This window comes from Neovison vison, chromosome X (assembly GCF_020171115.1).
Source record: "Neovison vison isolate M4711 chromosome X, ASM_NN_V1, whole genome shotgun sequence".
Taxonomy (NCBI): Eukaryota; Metazoa; Chordata; class Mammalia; order Carnivora; family Mustelidae; genus Neogale; species Neogale vison.
The window spans coordinates 14,101,157-14,112,122 of NC_058105.1; the positions used below are offsets into that span (position 1 = coordinate 14,101,157).

General features: G+C 42.8%; 1 long non-coding RNA gene across 1 annotated transcript; it reads right to left on the reverse strand.

Annotated features, from left to right (window-relative positions):
• Nucleotides 1-6,931: 6,931 nt before the first annotated feature.
• On the reverse strand, nt 6,932-8,940 carry LOC122896769. Its single transcript, XR_006382432.1, has 4 exons — nt 8,847-8,940; nt 8,409-8,566; nt 7,645-7,741; nt 6,932-7,393 (listed from the first exon to the last, which is right to left on the reverse strand). It is a non-coding gene; the product is annotated as an uncharacterized LOC122896769 (long non-coding RNA).
• Nucleotides 8,941-10,966: the final 2,026 nt, after the last annotated feature.

A 10,966-nucleotide genomic window follows, 5' to 3' on the forward strand; every position in this document is an offset into this window, starting at 1 on the left:
AGATCAGGTCATGATCTCAGGATCTTGAGATCCAGCGCCACATGGGGCTCTGCGCTCAGCAGGGAGTTGGCTTCTCCCTCTGCCTCCCACTCTGTCCCTCCCCCCCCCCCCCGCACACGCACTCTCTCTCATAAATAAATAGAATCTTTTTTTAAAAGGAAGGCTTAAAATGTTTGCCCTTTACTTTCAACAAGCTGCTCTAAGCTTCTACACCCTGTCTCACTTTGAGCTTTCCTCCTATGTAAATTTTTATCTTTTGCCTTCCGCTCAAACTGCTTCTCAATGCAAACATATACTTTCATTACACATATCTTCTTTCACTGGTGCCTGAACTCCCGTGACCCTAATCAAATAGATTTCCCCACAAATTCTTTATCCCGGTGTCTCTTTTAAGGATGCGCTCTCAAGAACATACCTGCTTTCCATCTCTACCTGCAAACAGCAAAACAATATCAACTGGCAGAGATAATTACCCACTTGTGAAAAAGGTGCTATTTCTTTCGATTGCTGCGCAGTGCAATAGAAATGTCACTCTGAGTCAGGCTGTATTAAGTAGCTTTATGTCACATGACACGGTGTGAACTGGCACACGCTGGGCTTCTGGATTAGATCTGGGATCACAAATCGAAAAGAATCACATTTGTAACTGAGGCAAGTACTAGTGGCTGTTAAGTCACAAACCTGTGAATCACATTGTTTTCCTTACCTGCTTTTTTTTTTTCTTAAACTTTGTTGGGGCAGGAAGGGTGAAGTTCATTGTGCAATTTAACCACATTTCTAATGTTAATTTTAAGCCGTATTGAGTACCTTGGTTCCTGTCTTTGCCACTGACTAGCATATGACCTGAGGTGAGTTCCCGTCTCTCTCTGGGCCTCAGTTTCTCCATTTTCAAAATTAGAGTGCCGGGCTAAAACCCAGCTCTAAAATGCTAAGATATTCTTGAGCTCTGATATGGGACAATGGAAGACTCGGTAAGGTCTGAAGGCCTGCTAATCTGGCTTTCCCCAGTGGCGTTTTGGCTTTCTATCTGAACACTGTTGCTTGTGTTTTAAAATTCTGCCGTAGCTCCGTGAGGCTTTACTGACAGCATCAGAATTAGAGAGCTAAGTGTCTTCTACTGGTCCCAATGATTACATAATGAATACAAATATATTACCAGAAAGTTCTTTCACTAGGTAAGTGACATTCACATTCAGCGAAAGGCTTCAGCAAGGCACTGATGGGAGGACCAAAGACAAATTACAAATAATTGATTGAGGTTTTCATGTGCATGATGAACAACCCCATTTTCAATTATACGTGAAATGTAATCATCCTCCTTTTTTTGCAGTAGACAAAAGTTATCTTATGGATGGTATATGTAAATGTGGGCACTTGAAAATATTCATGCGTAATGAGACAGAATTTGACTGGCAGGAAAGAGAACAAAGGGGAAGAAGAGATCTGAGGGTCGGAAAGAGGGCTCTGGGATAGAAGCACGAACTCCTTCCTCTGCCCTGCTGCCCCCCCATGCTCACCCCAAGGGGGCTGCGCAGATACCGTGGCAAGAGACGCTGCAGGCACAAGAAGCATTGTTTAAGGTATCCGATTAGGAAGGAGTGTGTGGAAGGATTCGATTCAGCCTAGAAAGTCAGGAGAAAAACGGTGATGGAATCTGTCCTGGGCTGCACATTCGTCAGAGTCTGGGATTTAGGAGAGAAAGTGGCTGGCGTGGGAGGGTATGGTGGGCTGGGGCTGGGGAGCAGGCAGGGCAGGCAGATGATTATGGACAAGGACATTACAAAAGACCTGACTTTTTCTTTCTGTGAGTAGCTGAGCTAAAGCAGGAACTGAAACAACTAGGTTTGCTTGAACCCAGCCATTGCAGATGAACTCTGCTGTCGGGAGCGGTAAACTGCACTAAGCTGAGAATGTCATCCTGCCCTGAAGAACAGTGCGCTCTCTATAAACGCCTGGAGGGGGCGGCGATTACGGAAACAAAAGGGCAGCAGAGCCTCCAGGTTTTCTGACTAAAGAGGAAAACTATTATTCACATACGCGCGTCACAATTTCCCAGCACTTCTTGTTTTTCCGGTAATTGTTTATGCCCTTGTATTTCATAACACGGAGGTCCATCTTTACATAAAGACACTCAGGAGTCCTCTTGTATTTAGCTGTTTTGTACCTTATCAATCACCAAATCTTGTGGCATTATCTAATATTTTTAGAAAGGGATCTTCATCCTGGAAGAGTCTGGGACCTCTCCTTTAATGTCTCGGATGGCCGCAACTGGCGAATCTAGCAGAAAATGTCCTGACAAAGGACTGCCTTAGTGCACTGGCTACAGCATCCTTGACAGAATCAGAAAAGTTTAGGGATACTGGTGGAGAGAATGTCTTAAAGAATGTGGCGTTTCTGCTTCTGGGGTGATGGGACGTGGTGAGCTTTAGAGTACCTGGTATCCCCAGAACCAGGCAGAGAAGGCAAGAAGGAACCAGAGACTTGGAAGCTCTCTGCCTTGCCGTGGGCAACAGACTTGCAAGGAGAGAGGAGCGAGTGTCAGAAAGTTGTCCCTCCTCTTTAGAGGGCATCAAGTACACCGAAGAGTTAGGACCCACCAGCTTCTACCTTTTGGCATTCATGGGGATGAGTGTCAGTCTGTGAGGACTGCTCTAACAAAATACCATAGAGTGGGGGCCTGAAAAATAATAGAAATGTATTTGGGGCGCCTGGGTGGCTCAGTGGGTTAAAGCCTCTGCCTCCGGCTCAGGTCATGATCCCAGGGTCCTGGGATTGAGCCCTGCGTCGGGCTTTCTGCTCACAGGCAGCCTGCTTCCTTCTCTCGTTCTCTGCCTGCTTATGATCTCTGTCTGTCAAATAAATAAATAAAATCTTTAAAAAAATAGAAATGTATTTCTCATGGTTCTTGTAGCTGGAAGTCCAAGATCAGGATGCCTACCTAGTCAGGTTCTCATGAGAGCCTGCTTCCAGGTTCAGAAATGAGTGTCTTTTCACTGTGTCCTTACGTGGTGGAGGGAAGAGAGGGCTCTCTGGGGTCTCTTTTGTAAGGGCCTAATCCCATTCACCGGGACTTCGCCTTTATGAACTAAACACCTCCCAAAGGTCCTACCTCCTAATACCATCACGCTAGGGATTACATCTCAACATACGAATTTTGGAGGGACACAAACATTCAGTTCTTAACAGCGATCTCATCACAGAATCCTGGCCTTTCTCTCCTTCGGAAATTTTGCAAAGTGCCCGTGCTTTCTGGAGAAAAGTCATTATGCATAGACTTTTAAATACCGCCCCCCAAAGTGCACACACATAAAGGACTTGGGGTCTCAAACACGAGTGGGGTCACTTGCAATACTTTCTATAAATGCTCCCCTTTCTTTCACTCCCCCCACCTCCACTCTTCCTCTTCACAAGGGGATGAAGGGCTTCTTTGTGTAAGTTCTTTGTGTAAGTTCCTAACCGGGAAGTAGTGTACTGAATGATTACTGCTATGGTTAAATTTTGGAGTCTTCATGGAAATGTAGTCGTGGGTGAGCTGGGAACATAGACATCGGGGAAAATGCTGACCAGTTTACTAAAGGTAAAAGAGCCCAGCCACTTCCTAATAATGAAACATGAGTTTGTTACTGCTTCACATCAAAAGACTGGCGTGTTCTCAGAGTAATGCAAAGGAATAGTGATTTTCTTTTTGCAAAGATTGATTTTCAAGAATAAAGGGAAAGCTAGACTCTTTGGTAATATAACTCCACTGAGGTGCAGCGAAGAGAAATTCCAATGATCCAAGAATGACTTGGCTGGGTAGGCAACGGTATAGCTTGAAGAACATGCTCATTGAAAAGAAATATGGAAGGAAGGAAAAAATCTTGCCTCCCAGCCCACAGCAGATCAGACATTATATAAAGAACCACAGAAAGGGAAAAAAAAAACTAGGTTGCAAGAAATTCTCTTTGATACCTAAATCCTTCTGGAGGGTGCTGGACAGATCTTAACTATACGACCTGCTCAGCTTCTCCAACTGCCTGGTCACTTTCTGCCATTTCCATCAGTCTCTCTACAATTACTAAATATTATTACTGCATTTGCCACAGATGCCTTGCTTTTAAGGATTTCATTTTAAAAGCTGAAGTACCCAAGTGTTTATTTTTGTGTGTGATAATGCTGCAGCTACCTCATGCCCTATTTCCATTATGGATCATTATCTAAAGACGTGTAAGTTGGCTACAGAAAATGTCTCCACAAAGACATCTGAACAGCAAGTTCTCATCTGAGCAAGGAAATTTCAAGATGATGAAATGCTAAAAAAAAAAAAAAAGTACAATAAATAGTCTTTAATAGCTTAGACTGTATTTCCGAGCTCTTAAAAGTTGAAAATGAGTTGTTGAAGTTTTGCTGTTGGTTTTTCTCTTTCTTTTTTGCGTTTTGGAAATAAAAGTCAACCTATTAGGCCTCCATCTAGAGCAGACTCCTTTCTAACTTCTTTGCCCCTGTAAATCAGGCTATAAAGAGGTGAGAATCAGCTCCAGATTTGTGGCACCTTTCTTCCCTAGGGTCAAGAATATTGCTATTTTCATTGGCTTTAGAAAAAAAAAATACAGTGCTGTTTGTAGTCATTAACATAGCCATTGTTTCAGGAAGGTCTCATTAATGTTCACTTTAAAAAATTCTGCCCTTGGGCATTAAGTGGCCAAAAGAGCATGAGCTTTGGAGTGAAACAACACAAAACTTAAATCCGTTTTCTCAGGCCCAAAATAGAGTCTATAGATCGTAAGGATTACACGAGATAAGGCACACAATGTCAGCTAACACAGTGATCGGAGGTCTAACAGGCACACAAGAAACAGTAGCCGACGTGATGGTGATGAGGGTGACCACGACTTCTTTTCTTGGGAACAAAAGCAGGATCTCATCTGGGCCAAAGAGACTGGCAGGATGTGTAAATCCATGTAAGGCAACACTCTTATTAAGCTTATTAATCTCATTCCATGCACCTCAGTTAATTGTTGGGTAGCGCGCGCACGCGCGTGTGTGTGCACGCGCACACTCACACACTTAACCTTCCATCTTTCTGAGTCCCGGAGAATGTGCGGTCCCAGAGAATATCCCAGAGAATAAGGGTAGAAGGGAAGTGGTAAAAGGGAAGTGCTAATGCCAACTCAAAGTAAATGTATACATTGCCTAAAGAAAAGCTCCCAAGTAAGTATCAGGAAACTTCTAGCAGCTTTAAGATAGTATGAGAATTGAATTTCACAGGATAAAGCTATTGAGAATGCCCCACAGCCCTTAAAATATCATTCTAATCCCTATCACCAGAAACAAGAGGGATCTTCCAAGGTATTTGCCCCGGGCTTAAGCGATAGCGGGGATAAAGTTGCAGATACCCCTATTGTGCTCCGAGACCCTGGCACGAAAGAGCGCGCTAATGATATGTTCCTGAGCTGATCCGACCAAGTGTCTGGGAGTTAAGTCATATTTTTGTCATCTCAGGCATGTGTGTTGATACAGCTCACTATGTATTCCTCGTACGCACTTAACACAATCCATCTCATTTAGCCAGCAACACTAAAATAATGGATTCTTGACAGTGACTCGGATTGGGGTTTTGCATTTGCAAGCAAAACACACTCTCCTTCCTCAATATTGGCTGCTTTAGTGGAGGCTCTTACAGCTGACAACACAACAGAGAACTTCATAAAGAAAGTCTCATGATAGCTGTTATTTATTATGCAAATGCCGCCTGCCATGGCAACATTGCATCCAGGAGTTTGCTTTATTTGCACTAGGACATGGCCTGCATATTCAAATGAAGGCAGCGGTACATTATGCCTACACATTACAAAGATTTTGTTTTCCTTGACACTTACAGGAGAACAAACTGCAATTAATATAGCCTGTTTAAGCAGACAGCACCCAATTAGTTATCATCCATTTTCAGATTGGGATGCTAGACAAAAAACACGGAGCTGGGCTCCTTATTCAAAAGGAAAATACATCCAAACTACAGGTTTTCAAAGACACATTTAACTCACAATGGCAAGGATACTCACTTAGCCTTTAATGTGAAATGGAGTGTTAATTTTTCTCTGTCACCTCTTAATTGCTTCCTTATTATACTGTTCAAGCAGTTAATTGCTAGACTGAGTGAAAGAGTGTTTTCAGGGAAAAGGAAATGCCACAGCATGAAAGGAAAAAAAAAAAAGAAGCAGTTCACTAGCGTAATTGGGTCTGATATAACATTAGCTATGGTATTCCTTTTAGTGGTATCTACAAAAATTAATAGGCAAAGCCAAATTGTTTGTGATTGGGAAAGTAGAGAAAGATTAAGTCAATTGGTAGGACTACATGTGACCCGCATCACTGTCATTTACCAAGCAGGCAAGTGGACTCTTCCAGGCCATCCGCGCTTGGCCCAGATGTAGGCTGCTTTCCCCATGTGTGGTGCAGATGAGGACATCTCCAGAACCCAGATCTTCCTCATGCAGAAGCTGGTTCCAGGGAGCTGTGTGGACACGTTGCCTGCTGCCTTCCCTGTGTTAACTCTTCAAAATACAGTTGAGAAAGAAGAGAAGGCAAAAAAGCGGCCGTGTCCTATGCTTCTCAATGCTTTGGAGCTCCCCCTACAATTCCATTTGTCCCTTAGGGAAATGGACCCTTCCTTTCAGTACCATCAAAAATGGGAGTTGACACTGTCAGAGCTTGATTGCACTTCTTGCAGCAAAGAAATGGATAGTCAGAATAAAAGGCAAGAATTACAGACATTTATCTAAACAACAAAACAGAGATCACTGGCTTTAATAAGGATGTTTTGCATGCCAGTGTTAGTGAATTCATAATAAGTATTATTTTCCACATCCTCTAATTTTATTAGGGCACAGCAATTATTAATGAAGAAAGACGGTAAAGAAAACACTTGCTATTAACAGTGAGGTTAGAAGAGAGATTTTTATTTGTATTGCACTTTAATGATGGTCCAGAGAAATAACTTTGTTGTATCTTAAATTTAACTTCCCAATGAAATATCAGAAAAATGTCAACCATTTACTGAATTATGTTCATTAGTATTAACTCAATGATTAACTTATTAGCCTCACCCTATCGGCTGTTCCTGTTTGTTTATTGGTTATTGAAATCTGCTGATCTTCCCCCGATCTTGCATCTAGAAAAGCAGGGGTGGGAGACAGAGAAAGCGATTGGGAGTGGATTCCCTCAATAAGTGGACCAATCCATCGTGTGCAACTGTACCAATGGCCTACCTCCAAAGATGCAGAAGTAGAGAAAATTCAATCCTGAAGTTTAGTGGCAATATGTGGCACAGTAATTACAAGGTTCTGAGCTATTAAGTACATAGAATATTCAATATAAAACATCAGAAAGAAAATCTTCCAGGCTTTGCATTCTCCTGCAAACAAGCGAGAACAGTGATTCTTAACCTAGGAACCATGCATGGGAATCTGGGATCTATAAACAACCCAAAATATTGCATAAGAATTCTATGTGTATATGAGTCTCCCTCTGTTTTTCTCAAAGAGGATCCATAGCTTTTGTATTCATTTTCCATGCTGTGTAACAAATTGCCGTAAATTCAGTGACCTAAAACTATACATACCTCTATTTCACAGTTCCTGATGGTCAGGAGTGTGCATGACTTACCCAGGATCCGCGGCAAGGCTGCCATCAAGACTTCCAAGTTCACTCGGGTTCTTGGCAGAATTCATTTTCTTGTGGCTGTAGGACTCACGGCAGCTTGCTTTGAGAAAATCAACCAAAAGAGCAAGATTCTAGATCAGTCTGATGGCAAGAGGGAGTCTCCTATAGGGTCATCTAATTAGTGGAGGGACAGCTCATCGGTTTTGCCGTATTCTGTTGTTAACAAGCTAGCCGTACTTCCTGCCCACACATGAGATGGGGCTGTGAAGACCAGGAGGCAGGGAAAATGGAGGCCACCTTTGCTTTTCAGATTTTCAAACAGATCTAAGATTTCTGTAGAAGTTATAAACCACTGGTCTGGTCTCCAGAGTACGTGTGTATTATTCATTATCTATTACTGTGCCACATATTGCCACTAAACATAGTTTCCGTGGGCCGGGAACTCAGAGCGAGCACGGGGTGGATGGCCTGTATGTGCTCCAGCACGCCTCAGCTCGCAGGCAGTAGACTCAATGGCTGGGAGCTGGAATCACCTGGAATCTCATTCGCTCATGTGCCTACTGGTTCATGCTTGCCGTCCGTTAGGAGTCTCGGTTCCTCCCCAGTGTTTCTCTGTGTGGTCCCTTTATGGGCAACTTTGGGCTTCCTTATGGCATGGGGGCTGCGTTCCACAGGGGATCCCTCCAAGGACCCAGAACCAGGGCCAGAGAGAGAGGAAGAAGAGAAAAAGAAAGAGAGAGGGCAGAAACCGTATCCTTTCTTCTGACCTTGCCAGAATTCCCACAGCTTCGCTTCCAACGGATTCAGTTAGTGAGAGTGGTTCCGAAGACTCTCTCGGTCTCAAGACCGAGAACCCAGACTCCACCACTCATCAGTAAAGGAGACAGGGTGTCTGTGTGGGTAGGGCCATGCTGGAAAACACGATCTGCCACAACAAATGAATGTAGGCCTTTGATAAATATTTACTGGGCTCTCACACTTGGCATACATAACTGATCTCGTCCTCCAGCAAATATTTACTGGGCTGTAACCCTGAGACTTAGAGCATCCTGGAAAAATCCCAACACTAAACAGAAACTCTCAATGTGTGAGCTCCCAGCACCTCAGAGACCTCCCCTCTGGCAGGGCTTTTCTTCACCTGTTGCATACACAGACCCCCACTCCTCCCCTCCCCACCCCATCCCACCCCACCCCACCAATCTCACAAATGAATTCTCTGCCGCTTTCTAATGGCGCACAGGAGAAGCACAAGGCACGAACAAGTCAGCTTCAAGAGAACGGAAGCAGGGGCTGGTAGTAGAGAAGACTGCCCGCCCAGAACAACCCCCGGTCCCCGTATTTATTAGATACAAGGTAACAATCAACAAAGGAGTCGAAGGAGATTATAGATCAACAAGATATGTCTGATCAAGCAGTATAGGATTTGTGGTTGAGCAAACACACTTAAAGGAATCATCTAATGACAGGTGATCTCTGGAGAAGGGGAGATAACAGAAAAAACATTCGGCGTTCCACCCTGAGCGGGCCAGCGTTCCCAGCTGCTTGGCTTCAAGAATGTGTATCATCCTTTCCCCCAGAGGCCTGTCGCTAGTACATGTTCCAGCATGTATGGTCAGTACATTGGTCTGAGGGACGGTTACATTTCTCTCCGTCTTACAGGAGAAATGCTCCATAAATGGTTTCGCAGCCATTTGTGATATAGAGAGATATATAATCAAGATTGAAACCATTCTTTCCAATATCAGTTCATTTATTTGACACACATTGGACTTCTGCACTGGATGAATTATTGTGCTAAAAGCAGAGACATAGTTTCCTAAGACAAAGTTCAAAGACAAAGACAACTTCCTAAGACAAAGTTTCCTATTTTGTAGATATAGCAGACTAACAATCATGTGATTCATTTACTCATTTATTTTTTTGTTTATTCACCACACATGTTTATTGAATACCTACTACATGCCAAGGTTCAAGGCACTGGGATTATGATGATAAAGTAGACATCTTTCGTACCCTCACTGAGCTCAGTCCAGTGAAGGAAACCAAAAACGAAATAAGCGATTATAACACACAATGATGAATTCTGTAATGAGGGGAATATGGAGTGGCATGGACTTGGGTGAGGAAACACTTCCTCAAGGAAATGACAGTTGCTGGCAAATCCAAAGTGTGGGTTCTCTGAAGGCGAACACTCCCTATGGTACAATACAGGCACTTAATGAGAGCTTAGTAAGCCTTGTAGGTTGAATCCTATTACTCTCTTCTAAAACTTTCAATGGTGTACCTCTTAGCAGAACGTGTAGAGTCTTATTAACTTGGCCTTGCCCTTCCAACCCCTGGCACTTTTACACTGTTAAACCTTTGTCTGCGATGTTACCACAGCCTTAAATGATCTTCTTAATCTCTCTGTGTTTGTGTGTGTCTGTATGCGTGTGCATGCGTTGCCTCTTATCTTACTTAATCCAAGAGTATTAATCCAAATGTTGGGTTCTACCAAAGCCTTTCATGACCAACCTTACCCAAGCTGGAGTTAACCGTCTTTCTCTCGGTGCCCACAGCACTGAGCTTGTCCCATCTGTTCTACTCTGTCTGGCACGAGAATCACTTCTGTGTGCCTGTCACCTCCCTTATTCATTTATTTGTCCCCTTGTCAACAAGCACCTATTAAGGATATGCTTTATCTTCTATGTATTATGCTAGATGCTGGGGACACAGTGTAGGAAAAATAGGCAAGATTCTTGCCCTTAGGAAACTATGTCTCTGCTTTTAGCACAATAATTCATCCAGTGCAGAAGTCCAATGTGTGTCAAATAAATGAACCGAATTGGAAAGAATGGTTTCAATCTTGATTATATATCTCTCTATATCACAGAAAGCCCATGATTTGGAACTAAGAATATATGTTACTTCTAAGATGGCTCAGTTGACCCAGATACAAATGAACCCAAGACGGGTTGTTTCAAAGGTTCTGGTGATTACCATTTTAATGAAATATCTACATTGCCCCCATGTGAGCTGAAAGACTGTATCATTCATATGAATAGTTTCATTCTCTCTAGGCTAGACTACAATTTTGCTAAACAAGTATCACTGTTTGCATATATGTATTTTTTTCTAGTTTTACTGAGAAATAATTGACTTGTATCACTATGTAAGTTTAAGGTATACGGCATGATAGTCTGATTTACATATATTGTGAAATGATTACCGCAATAAGTTTAGTTAATATCCATCATCTCATACAGATACAAAATTTTTTTTTAAAAAAAAAAGGAAAAATTTCTCCTTGTGATAAAAAGGATCACACATCTTGAAAACATACCAA